This window comes from Anolis carolinensis, chromosome 4 (assembly GCF_035594765.1).
Source record: "Anolis carolinensis isolate JA03-04 chromosome 4, rAnoCar3.1.pri, whole genome shotgun sequence".
NCBI classification, from domain to species: Eukaryota; Metazoa; Chordata; class Lepidosauria; order Squamata; family Dactyloidae; genus Anolis; species Anolis carolinensis.
This window is the reverse complement of record NC_085844.1, coordinates 9,032,479-9,055,464: the sequence shown is the minus strand read 5'-3', so window position 1 is coordinate 9,055,464 and position 22,986 is coordinate 9,032,479. Positions and strand designations below refer to the sequence as shown.

At 37.5% G+C, this 22,986-nt stretch overlaps 1 protein-coding gene across 2 annotated transcripts in view; it reads right to left on the bottom strand.

The window, feature by feature from the left end:
- The window catches only part of ptk2 (protein tyrosine kinase 2), a 261,873-nt gene that overhangs the window by 175,302 nt on the left and 63,585 nt on the right, over positions 1-22,986 (bottom strand). Inside the window, exon 2 of one of the 2 annotated variants that reach the window (XM_062979966.1) lies at positions 10,885-10,911. The exons of the other annotated variant lie outside the window; for it this stretch is intronic. The gene's annotated coding sequence lies outside the window, so the exon portion shown is untranslated. The remainder of the gene's footprint in view (positions 1-10,884; positions 10,912-22,986) is intronic. 2 annotated transcript variants of the gene reach the window in all.

The window sequence follows — 22,986 nt, the reverse complement described above, 5'->3', positions numbered from 1 at the left end:
CAGAAGTAAAAGACTGTAAATAGCTGATTCCACAAATGTTCATTTATGGTAGCAGCAGAAGTAGTTGCTGCTGTTACTTTTTCCCCAGTCTAGGATTCAAGGAAACTTACAAAAATTAAAAGAAGTACAACTAAAAAATAAAATCATTTAGAAATGAAAAATATAACTTATCAATAAAGTTAAAAGTAGCTTAAATGAAAACTGGCAACACATTGTACAAACTCCACTCTCCTTGAGCAATTGGTTTTCAAAATCCTGTCAAAATAAGTACATTTCCAACTGCCTATAGAAAGTCAACAAAAGGACCCCAGAGTAACCTATAAAGGAAGGGAGCTCCACAAGCCTGATTTTTCTGTATTTAGAATCAAAGAGTTGGAAGAGATCACGCGAGCCATCCAGTCCAAACACTGCCATGCAGAAAAAGCACAATCAAAGAACTCATGACAGATGGCCAGCCAGCCTCTGTTTTAAAGCCTTCAAAGAAGGACCCTCCACCAGACTTGAGACAGAGAGTTCCACTGCTGAACAGCTCTTATGGTCAAGAGGTTCTCCATAAAGTTCAGGTGGAATCTCCTTTCTTGTAATTTGAACCCACTGCTCTGAGTCCTAGTCTACAGGGAAGAAGAAAACAAGTCTGCTCCCTCTTCCTTATGACATCCTTTCAAATATTTGAACATAGTGACCATGTCTCCCCTCAACTTTCTCTTCTGCATGTGAAACATACCCAGTTCTTTAAAGCACTCCTCCAAGGGATTCATGGTTTCTAGACCTTTGATCATTTTAGCTGTCCTCCTCTGGACACATTCCAGCTTGTTAATATCCCTCTTGAATTGTGGTGCCCAGAATTGGACACAGTATTCCAGGACGTATTGCCTGACTGGTGTTTCATCCCTGCTTTGAGCATTGCCTTATACCTGTGAACCTCTATACAAACAGAACAAGTGAAATCATGCTGCAAAATGCTTAACTGGACCATGTTTTCAATGCTAGGGATGGTGCTTCACATTGCACAAAACATATTTGGATATGGGTCTTCATGACAAAGAAACTGTTAATAATGACACCCAGGTGATACTGCCCCACTGAAGTCTAGTGTTCTTCATGTAGCTTCATCCCTTGAACAAAATCAGATTATTTATAATCAGATTATAGTAATTCCTGATTAATTTCTACAGTCTTTCAGATCTCCATGTTAACATAAATCTGGGCACATTTAGTTATTTGATAAAAAGTTACATTGCACATTCATCCCAAAGAGTATTTTATCCCATAGCAGGTATGAATATAAAAAAATCAACAGCAAGGGTGGCAATTATAAGGTCCTCCAAATGTTTTTTTGTTGGACTCCAGTTCCCTGGATTTTCATCATTTGCAATTGTGGTTATGCCTGATGGAAAACATAATCCCACAGCATCTAGAGGGCTGCATGATTCACACCATACAAATAAAATTAGAGTTTAGAGATTTAAAAGTATATAACAGTGGTTCTCAACCTGTGGCTGCGGCCTAGTAGTGGGCTGCGAGAATGAAAATCTGATCCGCAAACCTCCTTCCTCTTTCTTTATTTTATTTTTTAATTTTTATTTCCGCTCCTTTCCACAGAGCTTACTATTGCATTAGATAGACCACATCAGCTCTAGATTATTAAATATGGCTTTCTGTGGGTGAGCAGAAACTAGAGCTGATGTGGTCTATCCAGTGCAATTTTCTGAATCAGCACCCCAAATAACCAAACCGAATCTAACCTTGACCAAAAACTGATTCGTAACCCTTTTGGTACTAATGTTGGTCCCTGGTCAAAGTGGTCTCTGATCAAGTGGTCCCTGGTCAAGTAGACCTTGGTCAAAGGTTGGGAACCACTGGTATATAAACTGGCATGATAAAAGCTTATCAGGCAAAAAAAACCCCACAATTAATCAAGTGGAGTAGAAAACAAAAGAAAACAACCCATTAATGCAATCCCATAGTTTACATAATACAGACTGTTTCCATCTGTTTTCTAAAGAGCGGAAAAGAAGATACATGTATCAAACACATGTATTAATATCTTCAAAATAGGACTGTCAGTTCTGATTGTCAGCATCTTGTCTTATCAAAACACATATAGACAACACAGAGATTTTAACAGTAATATTCCAAACCATAACGAAAATTCCAATAAAGTTTCATGCATGGATATGTCTTCAAAGCAGACATAGAAGAATGAAGTACAGAACAATTTGAGTTCCTTTTCCTTAAATACAAGACATTAATCAAAATAAAAATATATAGAAGAATACAAAGACACTTTTAAAAGCAAAAGAAATATTCTCATGCTGCAAGTATAATGATCAGAAAAGTCATGTTGCCATGCAAAGAAACATTTATTTTGAGTACCTGACAGACTTGTTTCCTGGGGAAAATGTAAACAGCACAAAAATACTATTTTTCTTATTTCCAACTGAAAGCAAAAGCAAAACAAAAAACACTTTGTAATGAACCCCCAAAATTAGGAACCTGAGAGAAATCAAAGATTTGATTTCTGAAGATCTGTCATTAATATTATTGTGGGGATATTTTGTATCCTAAAACAGAATTGTCCGTACCAAGGGAAACATTCTCCAATAGAACATTTTTGTGCCAGCCACTGTATAAACAACCAAAGAATGTCACTTCCATGCTGCAGTGATCTTTGGAATCAAACTTTGCACATGTGGTGCACTGTCTGGTCACTTTTCCCATTTGACACATGACTGCAGAAGTACAGATGGAAAAGCAGTAAGACTTGTTCTGTCAAATGTTGCCAATGTAGTTTATGTTTTTGGTCATCATCCTATCTGCTAGTTGTTACGCTAATGAATAATTTGGGTCCTACCACATACAACACAGCACCAAAATACGGTTCGACTAGTGTTGTCATCAAACAGTCAACAAAATGGTTTTCTCATAGCATACCAGGCTGCCTACTCAGGCAAATGTCTCTCTTTTAAAGATTGTAGAATCACAGAATCAGAGTTGAAAGAGATCTCAAGGGACATACAGTTCAATCCCCTTCTGCCATGTCAGAAAGCACAATCAAAGCACTTCCAACAGATGGCCATCCAGCCTCTGCTTAAAACCTCCAGAAAAGGATCTTCTACTGCACTCTAAGGCAACATAGCTCTATCAGGATGTTTTCTGTAATGTTAAGGTGGAGTCTCTTTTCCAATCATTTGATTCCATTTCTTCCTGTCCTAGCAGCAGAAAACACGCCCCCCCCCCCCCGCCAATGTGACATCCTTTCTAATATTTAAAGATGCCTATTATGTCCCCTCGCAATCTTTTTTTTCCAAGCTAAACATGACCAGAGACTGAAAACTGTCCCTTGTGTTATAATCACAAATAATGTGTAAATGTCACAAGACAATTCAGAAGTTGGACATCATAAGTCACTCTACCCTTTTAGAAATCTACTAGCTGTGCCCAGCCATGCGTTGCTGTGGCGAAGTCTACTGGTATGGGAAATAAAGTATTGAGGAATTGGTGGTAGTTAAGGTAAAGGGTAAACATTTTCCCCTGACATTAAGTCCAGTCATGTCTGACTCTGGGGGTTGGTGCTCATCTCCATTTCTAAGCCGTAGAGCCGGCGTTGTCCGTAGACACCTCCAAGATCATGTGGGATGACTGCATGGAGCGGCGTTACCTTCCCGCCGGAGCAGTACCTATTGATGCATTCACATTTGCATGTTTTTGAACTTCTGGGTTGGCAGAAGCTGGGGCTAACAGTGCGGGCTCTCTCCGCTCCCCCAATTCAAACCTGCGGCCTTTCGGTCCAGAAGTTCAGCAGCTCAGCGCTTTAACACGCTGCACCATCAGGGGATATTATTTCCTAAAGGTTGTGAATATAAAATATTTCTGATTGGTTTTTTTTGTCTGTTGGAGGCAAGTATGAATGCTGCAATTAGGAAAAATGATTAGGATGTAATGGCCTTGCAGCTTTAAAGCCTGGCTGTTTCCTCCCCGAGTGAATTTTTTGTTGGGAGGTGTTAGCTGGCCCTGATTGTTTCCTGTCTGGAATTCCCTTGTTTTCAGAGTGGTGTTGTTTGTGATATTTTATGTGCTTCTACTGTCTGTGGCCCTGAGAAAACAGAGGATTTGCCAGACTTTGATGATGGGAATACTTTGTTGGGAGGTGTTAGCTGGCCCTGATTATTTCCTGTCTGGAATTCCCGTTTTCAGAGTGTTGTTCTTTATTTAGTGTTCTGATTTTAGAGATTGTATTGTTCTGTTTTATTATACCACATTAATTTTTATATATCATGATTTTAGTGTTTTTGAATACTTGGAGCCAGATTGTATTCATTTTCACTGTTGCCCGCAACACAATAATAATAATAATAATAATAATAATAATAATAATAATAATAATAATAATAGTAATAATAGTAATAATAATGACTTTGGTAATACACAGTGCTTCACTCCCTTCTCAGCTTCCTTTCTGGAAGAATCCTTTCTTGGGAGGTGTTAGCTGGCCCTGATTGTTTTCTTTGTGGAATTTCCAATTTCTCTGCTTTCAGAGTGTTGCTCTTTATTTACTGTCCTGGTTTTAGAGATTATATTGTTCTGCATTATTCTATCCCAGTAATTATTTCATATTAAAGTAGAATCTCACTTACCCAACATTCGCTTATACAATGTTCTGGATTATCCAACGCAGTCTGCCTTTTCATAATCAATGTTTTTGTAGTCAGTGTTTTAAATTCATTGTGATATTTTAGTGGTAAATTTGTAAATACAGTACAGTAGAGTCTCACTTATCCAACATAAATGGGCCGGCAGAATGTTGGATAAGCGAATATGTTGGATAATGAGGAGGCATTAAGGAAAAGCCTATTAAACATCAAATTAGGTTATGATTTTACAAATGAAGCACCAAAACATCATGTTAGACAACAAATTTTGTAGAAAAAGTAGTTCAATACGCAGTAATGCTATGTAGTATTTACTGTATTTATGAATTTAGCACCAAAATATCACGATATATTGAAAACATTGACTACAAAAATGCATTGGATAATCCAGAACGTTGGATAAGCGAGTGTTGGATAAGTGAGACTCTACTGTAATTACTGCATAGCATTACTGCGCATGGAACTACTTTTTCTGTCAAATTTGTTGCATAATATGATGTTTTGGTGCTTAATTTGTATAATAATTACCTAATTTGATGTTTAATCGGCTTTTCCTGAATCCCTTCTTATTATCCAACATATTCACTTATCCTGCCGGCCTGTTTATGTTGGATAAGTGAGACTCTACTGTATATTTCTAATCTTATATTATCTGCTTAGAACTGGATTATATGAGTCCCCTTCTTCACAGCTGTATAAAATGTACACTGAAGTGGATTATATGGTAGTGTGGAGTCAAGATAATCCAGTGCAAAGCAGATAATATAAGATTATAAATGGGTTATATAGCTGTGTGGAAGGGCCTTGAGTCTACACTGCCATATAATCCAGTGCAAATTAGATAATCTGTGGAAGAGGCCTAAGTGAGGCCTAAGTCTGTCTGTCCCCTAACTGAACCCTGGCTGTCCCTTGGCTGAGTTGGTTGCTAGGAGACCAAGTGGGCAGAGATTAGCCCTCTAAACTGGCAGCAATTGGATAAAAACAATTATTGCTCTCCCTCTAATTAGGACTTTATTTTTCTTTTCTTTTTGTTGTATCAACCTAGAGGCGTGGATGATGGGTTGTGTTGTCAAATTTTGAGGTGGGGGGGGGCTGTAGTTTTGTTGTTTTGTGGGTCGCCGTGATGCCATCACTCATTTATATATATAGATAGTCATGAGCTTATACCATGATGAAAGAATTGAGTGAATGGGAGACTTCTTTTGAGATACCTTCAAGTTAGTGATGCAGAGTTACTCAAGATACATAGTATATACTCTATATACATATTATAATAAACTTCTCACAGATCTTTTTCAGTTTCTTTTGATGAGACGGCATTTATGCTTTATTTGTATTTTGGACAAATACATAATTCCCTGGACGAATCACACATTTTTCCAGATTAATCAGAAGCATCTAGTATTGTATTCTCAAGTATTTTTTTAGATTATGAAAAACAAATTTTATATAGGAAACAAACCACCTGAGTAAATTATATTGTTACACAGAGATGATAACAAAATCAGTATCATTCATAAGATTAATATGATTAATTCATTCTATCTCAAACATAAAGCTCATTGAGCTGGATGCCCAATTAAAAATCATATCTCCCATTTTTCTGCACAGGCAACAAGACTGCTGAGACTTTAAAGATGCTGAAGCACAGTCTTCAATCCAGCTTTAAAGTGATAAAATGTTAACAAGTTGCCCTCAGAAGCCCCCAGTGATTTGCACTCTGAAATCCTCAAGTCTCATATTCTTGCCCTCAATTAAAAAGCGAGAGCAAAGTAAGTGGCAAAGACATCAAAGACATCACAGAGATTAGAGAAATGTAGGATAACTCCCTTATGTGATGGTTTAACAAACCACCTAATCAAGTAATGCATTCAGCAGTACACACTCAATCATCCATACAAAAAGGTTGAACTATGAAATCAAAGAGGAAAGGAAATGTTCAGGATGACCTTTATCCGCCAGCAACTACAAGGAGAACAACAGCATCTATATTTAATCCAATTGTCAACTGCACACTATGACCGAGGAGTACTGCAAAAGTCCTCATTGCTACATTACTTTCTCATAGAGCAGAAGTGCATTGTAATGGAAATAGGCTGCACAGAAAAGACAGGCATACTAAAAAGAGCCAAATGTAGACTTCAGGCTATTACCAAGTCTTCAAAAGGCTCTCTCTCTCTCTTTCTCTCATTCACTCATTCAGGTGTCTATGTGTGTGACTATATCTTCAGGTTGCCGGTTGACTTATGGAAATTATAATTTTTGATTAAAAAAAACAAATTTAGTTCTAATCAGTTGTGAAAGGGTATGACTCCAAAGTACTAAATCTAACACACCTTCAAAACAAAGCAAAACAAAACTTCACCAAACTCCTACCAATTCACTGACCCACAAATATTGCTGCTGACAGTAAGTTAGCACTAAGTGGCAGCAAATCCCTGAAAGTGTGTCTTGCAATCTTTCACTGAGATCCAGAATTGAACTACATTTGAGCATCCCCCATAGCTGCTTTCCTTTTCAGATTTGCAATGGCATGTATATACCATCTTTCTAGTCAACAACCCTTCCAAAATAGGCCAGATTCTGTTAAATGCAGCTAGATTAGCTCCTTAGCAGGGTTTCTTCTTGACTCAAGTGATATATGCAAGCAGATTTTTGAAAGTAAAGAAATTCTGCTTGAGAAACAAACTTTGGAAAATTAGTATTTTTAACATGAGTTGTAAAAAGTGACAAAAGCTGCTAAAACACCCAAAATGATCAACACAGATGTTTGATGCTAAGCCCTAGCCATTAGAATAGCATTTACTGCATGTGCCAAGGCTATTTAAATGAAGTGATCTATACAAAATCCTGACTGTAATGGGTTGAGGGGATCGTGTGTAGTCAGATATGACGTCAAATGGGAAAGGGCAGTTCTCCAAGTGACAGTGACAGTTAGCACAAAAGGAAAGAACCAGAGAAGGAATCTGTTTATAAAAAAATTCCAGAGAACACAAAAGAGCATGCTTAAAACAGTCCAAGAAAATTATCCTTAAAAACTCCTTCAGCTCATAATAGCAAACATGGGAATTGAAGTTCTGAGTCGGGTTGTCTGGAAGGGATCAACAGTCAACTAGGTTCAATCACCTTTCCTCAGACTTAATGTATTTTTTGGTCTTTATATTGCTAGCCAGAGAAGAAAAAGCTAATACGAAGGACATACTAACTTGACGGTTTACTAAAACAATTTCCGAAAGCCATCAAATAGTGATATCATATTAGGCAATGTAAAAAGCACAAAATAAAATTATGCCAGCTTCAAAAGTTTTTTTAGTTGGCTTAGTAATGGGATTGCTGTTTTTCAGATTTTAGAATTTCTAGAATTTTGCAATACAGCCAACCTGTCTATCCCTGATTATGTTTGATGGTTTACTGTGAGTGGTAGTTTCTTAAGGGTTGACCATTTCCGCTACCTTGGCAGCCACCTCTCCACAAAAGTCAACATTGACACTGAAATACAACACTGACTGATCTCTGCGAGTGTAGCATTTTTCAGAATGAAGCAGAGAGTGTTTGATGATCGGGACATCTGTAGAGATACCAAGGTGCTTGTTTATAAAGCCATTGTCCTCCCAACCCTGCTCTACGCCTGCGAAACGTGGACGGTCTACAGACGTCACACTGAACTCCTAGAGCGTTTCCATCAGCGTTGCCTCAGAAAAATCCTGCAAATCTCTTGGGAAGACAGTCCGACAAATGTCACCATGCTTGAGGAAGCAAAGACCAGCATTGAAGCGATGCTCCTACACCATCAACTCTGCTGGACTGGCCACATTGTCCGAATGCCCGATCACCGTCTCCCAAAGCAGTTACTCTACTCCGAACTCAAGAACGGGAAATGTAATGTTGGTGGGCAGGAAAAGAAATTTAAAGATGGGCTTAAAGCCAACCTGAAAAACTGTGGCATAGACACTGAGAACTGGGAAGCCCTGGCCCTTGAGCGCTCTAATTGGAGGTCAGCTGTGACCAGCAGTGCTGCGGAGTTCAAAGAGGCACGAATGGAGGGCTTAAGGGAGAAACATGCCAAGAGGAAGGCCCGTCAAGCCAACCCTGACCGAGACTGCCTTCCACCTGGAAATTGATGTCCTCACTGCGGGAGAACATGCAGATCAAGAATAGGTCTCTTCAGCCATCTACTGATCCATCCCCAAGATAACAGAAATGGAGGACCATCATCCTCGAACTACGAGGGATCGCCTAAGTAAGTAAGTACGTTTCTTAAGACTACAGTACAAAGGAAGATTGCAAAGAAAAAATGCAGACTTGGATAGTGGATTTAACAGAAATAATGGTTTCCTGGCACACGACACATATTATAACACTAGCTAATACCCAAGTCTTGTGAGGTCTCTCTTGGCCAGTGTATCACATCACCTTCCTAGCATCATCATTACATTCCAATAACTCTCTCCCTATTCATATGGTTATCTACTCACTCTGGTTTAGGCAACGGTTTTCCTTCTGCCTTTGTCCCACAAGACCATTATTATTAAAACTCAACTTGCTGCCCCATCAACATATCCATAAGTTTGGCATTTCTGTTCTTATTCATACATATGATCTTCTGATTCGGAGCTACTAAAGTCTGTTGTTAGGCATGCCATTTTGTAAATCTCATGTGCTACAACTTCTTTCTGTCAGTTTCAAAGATGCTAAAGGATCCCTTTGCACACTGATCCAGAATAGCATGGTTATGCCTTTGAATTCTACACTTAAAAGCAGGAGCAGCAAGCAAAAAGGCCCTTATCTCCCATGTTCCCACCAAACACGCCTGAATGGGTAGTGGGACAGAGAGAAGGCCCTCGCCAGTAGATTGTAGATGTCTAACTGGTTCATAAAAAGAAATACAATTCTTCAGATAACCTGGACCAGAGCCGTATAGGTCAAAACCAGAGCCATATAGGTCAAAACTTTAAATTGTGCCCAGAAACATGTCAGCAGCCAGTGGAACTGTTGCAACAGAGGAGTTGTCCATTACTTGTATCCAGCCCCAGTTAGCAGTCTGGCTGCTGCTCTTTGGACCAACTGAAGTTTCTGAACACTTTTCAAAGACAGCCTCACGTAGAACGCATTACAGTAGTCCAACAGGGATGGAATCAAGGCTTACACTACCATGGCCAGATCTGACTTTTCCAGGAATAGATGCAGTTGGCACACTAGCTCTAATTGTGCAAAAGCACTCCTGGTCACTGCTGATACCTGGGCCTTCAGGTTCAGAGCTGAATCCAGGAGTACCCTCAAACTGCAAACCTGCATGTTCAGGGGGTGCAACCCTATCTAACATAGGCAGATCATTATTCTCAGATCTGTCTTTTGACTGAACAGGAGTACTTCTGTTTTGTCTGGATTAAGCTACAATTTGCTTGCCTTCATCCAGATCATTATAGCAGTCAGGCACTAGTTTAGCACATAAACTGCTTCCTTACAATTAGATGAAACGGAATCATAGAGTTGGGTGCCATCTGCATATTGATGGCACTGCACCTCAAAACTCCAGATGACCTCTTCCAGCAGTTTCACGTATATGTTGAACAGCATAGGGGACAACACGGAGCCCTGAGGGACCCCACAGGCCAAGAAGTCATACAGAAGTCCCCCAGTGCCACCATTTGAGCACGTCCCTCCAGGAAGAAACGAAGCCATTGAAGAACTGTACCTCCAAGCCCCATCCCAAAAAGTCACCTGAGAAGGGAACCATGGTTGATAGTATCAAAAGCAGCTGAAGGGTCCAGGAGAACCAAAAGGGATCATCTCTCCCTGCCCAATTCCCTGCATAGGTTCATCACTAAGGCAGTCAAAGCGGTCTCTGTTCCATAACCAGACCTGAAAACAGACTGAAATGGATCTAGATCATTTGCTTCATCCATGAACCCTTGGAGATACTCCTATTATGTCTCAAAATCATGATTCACATATTTTTATCCATGCATCCGCAGGAGCTACAATTCCTACTTCCGCAAATTCTCACATACATGAATATCTGGCAGCTACAGTACTCTGTAACTGAAGGGTAAACATGTCATTGTGTTTACAATATGCAATATTATGCGATGTTCAGCACATAAAAGCAAAACAAAAGTATACAAGTGTTTTATTTAACCAAGTATCATATGAATGTTTTGAAAGCTACTAGAATTATAATTATCAATTTATTGGAGTTATAACATATCAAAGTACTAAAACAAGATCTTACCTGCTGAAAAGGAAAGTCTGGAAACATCTGAAATAATTAAAAAGAAAAACATATTAAAATTAATAATAATAATAATAATAATAATAATAATAATAATAATAATAATAGGAATATTTATTACCCGCCTCTTCTTTCGGCTAGAGGCAGAGCAAAACATAATCAAATACACCTATTAAAAAGTACATATTAAAACATAGCTAAAATACAACCATAAAAGCATATATTAAAATATATATTAAAACAAATGAGACAAAAGTTAAAACACAATAAACATAACACACGGTTTTAAAATCCATGTGACTGGATAGGCCTGCCAGAAAATATAGGTATTCAGATGTATATAAAATTCTGAAAGCTCATTTAGCAGTCGGGAGGTCTCCCAGCAAGTCATTTCACAGCCTTGGGGCGGGTAACGAAAAAAATCCTCTGGGTTCTGGCTGGTTGAAACAGCCTTCCCAACTCAGAAGACCTCAGTCTCATGGGCGGATTTTTCAGGAGAAAGCAATTCTGTAGGTAACCCAGACCCAGACCATGTAGGGCTTTAGAGGTCAAAACCAACACTTCGTACTTTGCAGGGAAATTAATTGATATAGCCATGAATGTAATATTTCTCACAACCCTTATACTTTCCTGTGCACTTCTGCAATTCAAGATGGTCACATTTCAGTCTCCTTATACTCACATTCCAGTCTTCTTATGAAAGTCAAAAAACTATTCACTATTCAACTGATAAGAAGCTGCTCTACACAAGGGCAGACAGGCGGAGCAGTTTTACAAATTTGGCTGCACATCCCAACATTTAAAGTCATAGAATGGGGAATGGCAAGAAAGTGATGCTGGCAAAACTACCCCAAAACAAGTATTTGTTAAACATTAACCTCTTTTGTTGCCACATGCAAAGAAAATAATTCCTAGCAGTTATTGTATGAATGAATCAGTATACTAATAAAGGTTAGGCTGTGGCCAACATGCTCACAATGAAGATACTATATTTACTACATTTAAAAATCAATTTGAACATTTGATTTTTAAAAACCTGTCTCCTCTCAATTTATACCTTAATCTCCTTTTTCAAAGTGTGATCAGTATTTGATGGAGATCCTAAGTATCAGATTTGCCAAAAAGAATAATAAATTGCAGCTTTATGATCTCTTAGAGGTTTTCATCCTTCATACCTTTGGATGGCTTGGACTTTAACTCTCAAAAGCCCCAGATAGGAAGTCTGATGGTCAAGAATTCTGAGAGTTGAAGTACAAAACATCTGAAGAAATGGTTGAAAAGACAAAGAGTTATGAAGCATTTGACATGACTTCAAGAGATGAGAGCACATAGAACACCATCTATCAACTTAGCCATCACATCAAATTATCATGGAAAGTTGTAACCATATTTACAATTCACTAGAATGTCCTTGGAAGTATGTTCAAAAGCTACTGAATAATGAACAAGCCATAGATAGATTGTAGTTTGCTTATTGTCCTGTCCTAACGCAGCCCCAGTAACAAGCCATGGTTTGTTAGTCTGCCACAAGCCATCATTAGAAACTATGAAATGCACGCCCTAGCTTGTTATGCTTAAATCCTGGACTACAGTTGAAAGAAGGCTGAAAAGAGTGACAAATGGTGGTTTGTCTGGTTGCAAGGGCAAATCTTGACCAAAGCAACAAAACATGCCCTCCCTTTCTAATTAAATTGGTGGGATACTTATGTCACTGCTGGCTTTAAGGCTAGAATGGTAAGCAGATACAAAAAGAAAGCAGAGAAGCAACTCTTAACCATAGAAATGCTGACAAGGGTTTGAATATTGAACCTCTAATCATGCAATTTATGGTTTTGTGTGTTGTTGCGAGTAAGCCAGCTGTTCTACATTTTTCCAAGGCCAATTAGCTAATACATTAGCAAGAAGAATTACAGCTGTAATCCCAACAATATTGCCAATATACTCACAATTAGAGCAGTGTTTGATCAGCGAGAAAAGCTAGTAGAGACTATCAAAGGTTAAAAAGCAGGCAGAAATTCACAGCAACAAAAATGCTAATATTATGTGTTTAGCTAGGCTTACAAACAATGTTTCATATTATAAAATCTAATGAAACTTTAATGAAAAACAGTAAACAAAAGTAATTACGCAAAATACTGAAAGCTTCCCAGTTCAATCTATGTCATATTTCGAATTGAATTTAATAGTTCCTTCTATGAAGATGTGGTTATTGCTGAAAATTCCTAGGCAGCAGTCCTTTCCCCACATCACCAAACCAACACACTGAGAGAATTATCAGTGCCCTGGCACAGTACTTATTCAAATAAGTTAAGGATTTCTAGCAAACGCGAAGAAGGCCTGAAGCCAAAACATCCCTCACAAATATGTTTGCATTTCTTCCTCGCATCAACTTATCAGTTTCAAAACAATTTATCATGTAAAATTTAAGGATAAAAGCAGCAGTTTGAAGAAAAAACAATTCAACAGTATCATGTTCTATTTGGTCTTGGTCATAGTGTCATGCAGTAGATCTCCGAATGGGAGGATATGACAAAATAGGTGATATGACAAAAAATGTAAAAAGTAGCTTAATGTGCAAGATAACCCAAAACAAAGGTTACTCAATGGTAAAATAATGCTTTCTTTTACACCATCCAAAAAAAGATGTAAAACAAGAAAACAGCCTTCCAGCAAAAGCTTACATAAATGGTTACACTCTCAATTTTACAGGAAAGTGGTGACAATCCTTCTTTATGATAGGATTGTCATACATTGAAGTCAACATGAAAGCACATCATAACAACAAATTTGCTGATACAGTAGAGTCTCACTTATCCAACATAAACGGGCCAGGAGAATGTTGGATAAGCGAATATGTTGGATAATAAGGAGAGATTAAGGAAAAGCCTATTAAACATCAAATTAGGTTATGATTATACAAATTAAGCACCAAAACATCATGTTATACAACAAATTTGACAGAAAAAGTAGTTCAATACACAGTAATGTCATGTAGTAATTACTGTATTTACGAATTTAGCACCAAAATATCACCATATATTGAAAACATTGACTACAAAAATGCATTGGATAATCCAGAACGTTGGATAATTGAGTGTTGGATAAGTGAGACTCTACTGTATATCTATGTCTTTGGGTGAAAGCATTTATTTGATTTGTTGCAAATCACTATCTACTAGTTTGAGTTATTTTGTTTTCACTTCATAGTCCAATATTTTCAGCATTAACTTTGTATGTTGCACCATTTTGACGTTCATAATAACATACTCTGTTGAAGAACTCAATTTATCACTATTTTATGAGCACAAACAAATAGTTCATTGTGTACAGTATTCCCTCACTACTTTGCGGTTCACTTTTCGCGGATTCGCTGTTTCGTGGGTTTTCAATAAACTCTAAAAGACTATTATAAATCATAAAAAATTACAATTTAAAGCCTAAGGAAGGGAAGAAGGAGAAGCCAAAGGGAGAGAAAAGGAGCCCAGGTGGCAATGGGAGGAGGAGGAGGTGATTTATCAACACACGATTGGCTGATAAAGACTTAAAATACAGTGTTCCTTCACTTACCGCTGCGGTTAGGTTCCAGAACCACCCGCAATAAGTCAAAAACCGCGAAGTAGGGACACTATATTTATTTTAATGTTTATACATTATTTTAGTAGTTATACACTATTTTAAGTCTTTATCAACCAATCGTGTGTTGATAAATCACCTCCTTCTCTTCCTGTTGTCACTTAGCCTCCTTTTCTCTCCCTTTGGCTTCTCCTTCCTCCCTTCCTTAGGCTGTAAATTGTATTTTTTTATGATTTATAATAGTCTTTTAGAGTTTATTGAAAAACCGCAAAACAGAGAATCTGCAAAAAGTGGACCGCGAAGTAGTGAGGGAACACTGTAGTGTAAAACTACGCAAAATAATGTATAAATATTAAAATAAATATAGTGTCCCTATAGAATAGAGTTGGGAAAGCAGATATAGACCACTATTTATAGTTATAGGTTGTTATTTACAGTTAGGGGTATCCCCCCCATGCCATCCCCACTCCCTTCCTTTAGACTCCCCCCGGATGATCCTGTGAGTTGAGTTGGGTCTTAATGGTACTGGTATATGATCTTCAGCCTAGATTTTAAATTTTGTCAAGGATTCAATTTTATAATGGTTTTTATTAATGTTGAAGTTTTTAGCCTAGATTTTAAATTTTGTCAATGATTCAATTTTATAAGGGTTTTTATTAATATTGAAGTTTTTAGCCTAGATTTTAAATTTTGTCAATGATTTAGTTTTATAGGAGTTTTATTAATTGTGAAGTATATGACCTCTCGGATTTCATATGGATGTACGGGACTGGGTGCCCTTGATATGAGCTGGTCATTGACCGTAATAAAAGTTTACATTACATAGTGTCCCTACTTTGCGGATTTTCACTTATTGCAGGTAGTCCTGGAACCTAACCCCCACGATAAGTGAGGGAACACTGTATATGCATTTAATTAGTTTGAATGTAATGGTACCACAAGAGTTTGTCTTACACAGAATTATGTCTATTTCTCCAAAATTGCTTTGCCAACAGAGAAAGAGAGAGAAAAAAACAGAACAGTTCCACGGGGAAAAAATGTTCACTGAACCATCCACTTACAACCAAGATAGGATGATGTAATGATAGAAGTGCTTAAAAATAAGCAAACTAGAAGCAGTCAGGAAGGGGCAACACAAACTACAGGAAGGAAAAGGCTTCACGTTACCTCTGACAAGTTTCCATGTAAAACAAATATTGGATATACACAGATTTCTTAAGTCTATAGAAACCAAAAGTTGTTCTAATGGAGTAACGAGGTCTGCTAAATTATGTTCCTGTAGGTACCTATCTTAGATATGTCAACAAAATGAATATAATGGTTATTGTAATAGAGGTATTTTTGTGCCATTAATAGCTGAGCCCAGTTAACAGAAAATACAGTAAGATTTTATTATTTTCCTATAAAACTAGTATAGCAATCTTATTTATTTCATCAGATTAATTTCTGAATTTCCTGAAGTGCAGTATGCAAGTCTCAGCAATCTGCAGTACAGATAATGAAAAGGGATAGTGGGGTTGTTGTATGTCTTTCGGGTTGTGTGGCCATGTTCCAGAAGCATTCTCTCCTGACGTTTCGCCCACATCTATGGCAGGCATCCTCAGAGGTTGTGAGGATGCCTCACAACCTCTGAGGATGCCTGCCATAGATGTGGGCGAAACGTCAGGAGAGAATGCTTCTGGAACATGGCCACACAACCCGAAAGACATACAACAACCCTGTGATCCTGGCCATGAAAGCCTTCGACAACACAAAAGGGATAGTATTCTCTTTGCAGTTTGAAGTGGTAAACTTAAGGTAAACTTAAACCTTTTCCAATAGCTGTTTCAACATGTTTGAGTGTTATGTTCTTGAACATTCTTAAACTTGCAGTTTCAAATATTGCCTGTAGTTAAAATATTTACATTTGGTTGCCTATGGGGAAAAAGCACCATATTGTGAAACAAAATGCCCTTTTCTCATTGCAGATTTTTTTAAACAAGTTGGAACTTCAGAAGTTACAAGCCATGTACAGACTTCACATTGTGTGTATCTGTGTTTTAATTCATGTATTAATTCATAATTTTAATTCATAAGCCTAAAGTAGTAAGGAATTAAAGACCTATCCATGAAATGTAACTAGTGCACCTATAGCAGTGGTTCCCAACCTTTGGGCCTCCGGGTGTTTTGAACTTCAGCTCCCACTGTTCCTAACAACTGGTAAGCCTGCTGGGATTTCTGGGAGTCACAGTCCAAAACCTGGAGACCCAATGGTTGCAAACTACTGACTTATAGATATGATGTGGTGTACTCTTAAAAACGTCAGGTTCTTATCTTGCCTCTATCTTCCACTGTTCACCTCTGAGAGGAGTGAGGCTCCATGAAGGAATGATACCCTTCTATTCCTGCCAATACAGGTAATCCCCAATTACAAAAAGATAGGTTCTGTAGATTTGTCCTTAAGCCGAATTTTCATGTAGTTGTAACAGGTGCATTTTTTAAGTGTAATTCCAGCTTTGGATAGCACAGGGATGTTCAACGCCCCTGTGGTGTTTGTTTTGCTGTCTATGTCTTTATTCAGAAGATTTTACCTCACTTACTGTTCTTGAGATGATCGGATTTCAGAAAATGTAGCTTGTTGTGGAAGCAAGGATTGGTGATAAAGCTTTAGCTGGGCCACCTTTCCCCCATGGCAGCTCTTTTAGAAATGGATTTCTCTTCTGGGAGGTGGATTTCTCTCACTGCTTGTTGTCTTACCCCTGTTCTTAACTTCAAGTCATTTGTAAGTCGAATGATTGTAACTTGGGAACCGCCTGTACACATGCAAAAACTTCATTCCAATAGAGATAATATGAGTATTTCAGCATTTCCTAACACATGTCATGCTGCAGCCTGAAGGAATCAAAGCCAAAAAAAAAAACCAAGATACCAGGAGGCAAAATTAATATGGTCTTCTGCTGGGCTTGCATAAGCATGGCTATTTCTGAGAGCTAGTACAGTAGAGTCTCACTTATCCAACATAAACGGGCTGGCAGAACGTTGGATAAGTGAATATGTTGGATAATAAGGAGAGATTAAGAAAAAGCCTATTAAACATCAAAATAGGTTATGATTTTACAATTTAAGCACCAAAACATCATGTTATACAACAAATTTGACAGAAAAAGTAGTTCATTACATATTAATGCTATGTAGTTTTATTATTATTATTATTATTATTATTATTATTATGTAGTAATTACTGTATTTACGAATTTAGCACCAAAATATCATGATATATCGAAAACATTGACTACAAAAATGTGTTGGGTAATCCAGAACGTTGGATAATTGAGTGTTGTATAAGTGAGACTCTACTGTATATACAAATCTTTTAACATTGAAATTTGGTTTTTACTAGAAAGTGTAGAACCATTAGAAATCTTCCCCTTTGTTCATCAGTTGCAGGTATTTTGATTATTTTTTAACATCTTCCAAATTAATACTTTGAATTTTGTAATTTTACAGATAGAAACATTTAATATCTAATCCACGATTTTTCATGTTTTTTTGTTTTGTTGTTGTTGTGAGATTTAGCTTTCAAGAATTGGGAAAGAAAGAATCTGTACAGAGCTTTGTGATTAATACAATAATGTGTTATTGTTAACTTTGGTCCAGCCAATATATCCCAAAATTGGCACGTAACTGGAAGAAGATCTTTGGTTCTCTAAAATCATTCTAATTATAACTGCACTAAGTTACTCATGTCTCTGCTATTCCTACAAGATGGTACAATTTTTGGGAAACTTTAGAGCTTGTTTTTAATATAAAGAACAATATGAAAAGATTAGGTTCTGAACTTTACTATTCATTAACTGATTTAACTGATTTAACTTGTGAAAACTTAACTGAGGTTTAAAATGTGTAGGAAAATGATAAAAAAAATTATAATAGAAGATGAAAATGCAATTTGGTTGAAATCCCCAATGAAATCATTTTTTAAGTAAGAATATTGCCATAAATAATTCCTTGAACGTATCTTATCCCAATTAAATAACACTTTGTATTTCTGCTTTAAATTATTTTACTGGCATGACTGTAATGCCCTTGCCCTATACACATACATACTATCTATTGTTTATAAACCAGTCTAAAGTGATTAGACTAATATGTATAACAATTGTTCAAACAAGTCATCTTTTTATCTTTTGGATTACCAGTAAATTTTTAATTAGTCATATTAATAATTTAATGCACAAGCATTTAATCTGTTGTTTGATACAAAATTACCATTCTTTGGCAAAGAATTCTCCTTCCAAAAGAAAGCATACATGCAACAAAACATTTTTTACTCCACATGGTTAGTATTTACTAGCTATCGGAAGAAGAGTTCAGGAGATGTGCTCCCTCTAAGGAAGAACATTATATTGTATGAAATGACATTAACAACCTTAGATATGCAGACGATGGCTGAAAGGGAGAAGGAGCTAAGGAACCTTGTAACCAAGTTGAAATAAGAAAGTGCAAAAGCTGGGTTGCAGTTAAACATTTTTTAAAAAACCAAGATTATGGCAACCAGACTGACTGATAACTGGTAAATAGAGGGAGAAAATGTGGAGGCAGTGACAGACTTTGTATTTCTAGGAACAAAAATTACTGAAGATGCAGACTGCAGCCAGGAAATCAGAAGACGTTTACTTCTTGGGAGGAGAGCAATGACTAATCTCAATAAAACAGTTAAGAGTAGAGACATCATACTGGCAACGAAGATCCACATAGTTAAAGTAATGGTATCTCCGGTAGTAACCTATGGATGTGAGAGTTGGACTGTAAGGAAGATAGACGCATTTGAACTGTGGTGTTGGAGGAAAATTCTGAGAGTGCCTTCGACCGCAAGAAGATAAAACCATACTCCAGGAAATAAAGCCTCACTAGAGGGAAGGATATTAGAGGCAAAGATGAAGTCCTTTAACCACATAATGAGAAGACAGGAAAGCTTGGAGAAGAGAATAATGCTGAGGAAAATGGAAGGGAAAAGGAAGAGGGGCCAGCCAAAGGCAAGATGGATGGATGTTATTCTTGAAGTGACTGGCTTGATCTTGAAGCAGCTGGGGGTGGCGATGGCCATCAGAGAGCTATGGTCTGGGCTGGTCCATGAGGTTACGAAGAGTCAAAAGCAACGGAACAAATAAACAACAATTAATTATGATCCAGAAAAAGGTATTCTAGGGTACCATGTATCAAATAATTGGAAAATCTTATTGTAAAAGTTATACCTAATAAAGGAACTATTGAAAATCAATGCATTGATAAAAAAGGGGAAAAAAACAAGTATGATAGAAACAGTAGGCAACAGGCTGCACAAGAGGGCAGTCCTAAGAAGAAAATGGATGCCATTTCAAGACAAGAGAAGAAATAAAGAGAGGGAGTACTAAAATACTATCCCAAAATGCTGTATGTAAAACTAATGTGATAAATATTTTATTCTCTTGAATGACTGGTGCTGCTTTTCAAGAAAGGGAGTTCTATGTTTCACATTAAACAAATAGACACCTCTTCAGTGAAAGACTCTTGGGATTTATAATCAAACAGAAAATATCAGGTAGCATGATTGAACATGTGCATTCTTTGGTTAGCCTATCTGTTTACATGGACTTTCTAAACCTAATTCTTAAACTTTAGGTAAGAGTGCACCAACTGCAATGGTCAAATCTGCTCCCCCCACCCAACAGCAACATACACATGGTTTTATGTGCCATGATCAAAAGAAATGAATATATTTAGCACAGCACCATTAAAGCATATTCAATATTTTAAATGCTTTCCTTAAAATACTGTGCGGATTAATCAATTTGCATGCATTAACAAAATAATGACATTGGCCTTTTTTGCCAAGAGCAGACTAATCAGCCCAAATACTGTGGAAAGTAGAAATTTTTGGAGCCCAAAGAAATATACTTAGCCAATATATACAATATGGAAATGAAAAATGTGGTAACAAAAAAATAATAATAAACACATTTGCTGTTTGTCTAGAACATCAAAAAAGAGGAGTTGTCAGGAACTGGAGACTATCAAATATGACTCATGAGCTATACACAGCTTGATGGAAAACAGAATATGATGAACTCCATTAAATATAGTGCTTGGGATTTTTTTTGGATGGTACAGCTGTTAGTTGTTGGATGCCTTCAGTTCCTTTATGGCCTATGGTGATCCTAAGGGGATTTCTTGCCATCATTTCTTCATAGGAGGGTTGCCATTCTCTGAGGGTGAGAAGGTATGACTTGTTCAAAGCCCCCAGAGAGTTTGGTCTTCCAGAATCGGAGTTCAACACTCAGATTACTACATCGCACTGTCTCTTTTTAAATGAAAAGTTATTCATATGTTTAATTTTTAAAAAATCATGCCTTCTACGACTGAAGCTGGCAGAAGAAATCTTAAACATCTGATATGATACAAAGAAAACATGAATTGCACTCCAGAGATAGGCAGTCATCTAGATGATGTTAGACTGCAACACCCATCAGACACAGCCAGTGTGAATAATGTTGAATTCTCCAGGTTGTAGTCCAACAACATCAAAAGGACGTCACTTTGCCTACAATCAGTACAGATGGTCCCATGAGATCACACTCTTCTAGCAACCAGAGAAAAATGACTTCCCACATACAACTCAATCATTTCATATTCATAATCAAAGGCAGGAGAGATTCAAATTCTAAAACATGGCCATACAGCCCAGAAAACATACAACAATCCTAAGCATAAAAAGACCATGAAGTACAAAAAAGATATTTCATTACTTCAGGACAGTGATACCAAAATGTCTTGTTCAAGAACAGCCACTTCAGTATGTCAGCACACCTGCAGCAGGGCCTACAAAAAAGTGCTCTGCTAGAAACATATAGAAAGAGTAATTCATTCAGATAATATAACACCAATGTAATTTTGGGCCAATATCAGGCTTAAAGACCAGCTGCAAAAACTAGTAATCTGATGTACCCACATATTTCATCACATAACAGTCGCTCCCACAAAAAGTAGTGTCCCCTTTTGAGGGTCCCAAAATCTTTTTTTTCTTTCCTCACATAACCATCACAACTTTGATTTATCACACCAACGTACTGCTGGCAGAAGAATTATATACAGTGTAGCCACTAGTCAGCGGAGGAAGACTCGAGGCTTTCATCATCACATGACTTGCTGTACAAATGACTGCGTTGCCTGCTGGGTACAATTTAAATAGCATGGGAAAGATTCCAGGCCTCCCTCATCGAGTGACTTACTGAACTGTACAAATGACAGCTTCGTCTACGTGCCTGTTTCCTATATAGTCACTGCTCTTCACTGGGCTGAATCTGAAAGCCAATATTGTCACTGTCTTCAACCCAGTGCTTTCGGACCAAGCCCAGTGAAGAGCATAAGCTGCAAGGGGAGCAGGTGAGCAGACAGTGCCTTAATTTATACAATGCAGTGAGTCACGTGATGAGGGAAGCCTGGAGTCTTCCCCATTATATTCAGACTATATACAACAGGTAAAGCTATCATTGGTATATTACATAACACTGACACGACTTTTGTCATCGAATAATAGTCACACACCATTTTCTTTGGATAAAAAAGCAAAAATTACGCAATAACATGTGATTTATAAAAGTGTTTGGGCTTGAGCTACTATTGCTTCCTCGGGAACCTTAAGCCACCAGTCCAGTATTATTCACATCATCTAAGTGCAACAATATTATTTTCAGAGGCAGTCTCACTACCTCCTATCAGGAGACAATTATAACCTTCCAGATTCACCAAATCATCACATCCCAGTAGAAGTAATAAGGCAGAAGAGTCAAGCATTGAGTAAACTGATTCTGAACTAGTCCATATATCTTCACATACCAAAACCTATGTAACATCTCACAATATTTGACCAGACAGTTCCCCAGACATCTGCACAGACTGATGTTTTTTTGTTCTTTAAATGTTCAGACAACATGTCATAACATGCTGCTAAGTATTCCATCAAATCTCCTACTAAAACCAGAAATCAAAAGGCCATGACAACATCCACTAAACAATGTAGATACATCACACTATTGATAGCAATAATTTATCCTTTTCCTTCTCTCTCATACATAGATGCATGTGTACACACACAGACCTAATTTTAAAATACATCCATCCTGAGGCTGATTTCTAGGAAACATTTAATAATACCATTATTGCTGCCATAATAACTGCAATTTACTATATAAGATCCTTAAATCAATGAAGCTTATATGGTTGATAACTTTATAAACTGAAGTTCAAGCTTACTGACAATCACCAAGTTACAAACATCGACTTGCACAGTTAAGAATAGAGGTGAGACAACAAGAAGTGAGAGAAATCTACCCCTAGGAAGAGAAATTAACTCCTGAAAAAGTTATCAGGGGAAAAGGTGTCTCAACTGGGGCTTTCTCACCTATCTTTGTTTCTACAATAAGCCAAGTTTTTCAAAATCCAATCATCACAGGGACAGAAAGTGAGGAGAAATCTTCTGAACAGGGGCACAGACAGCAAAACAAACACCAC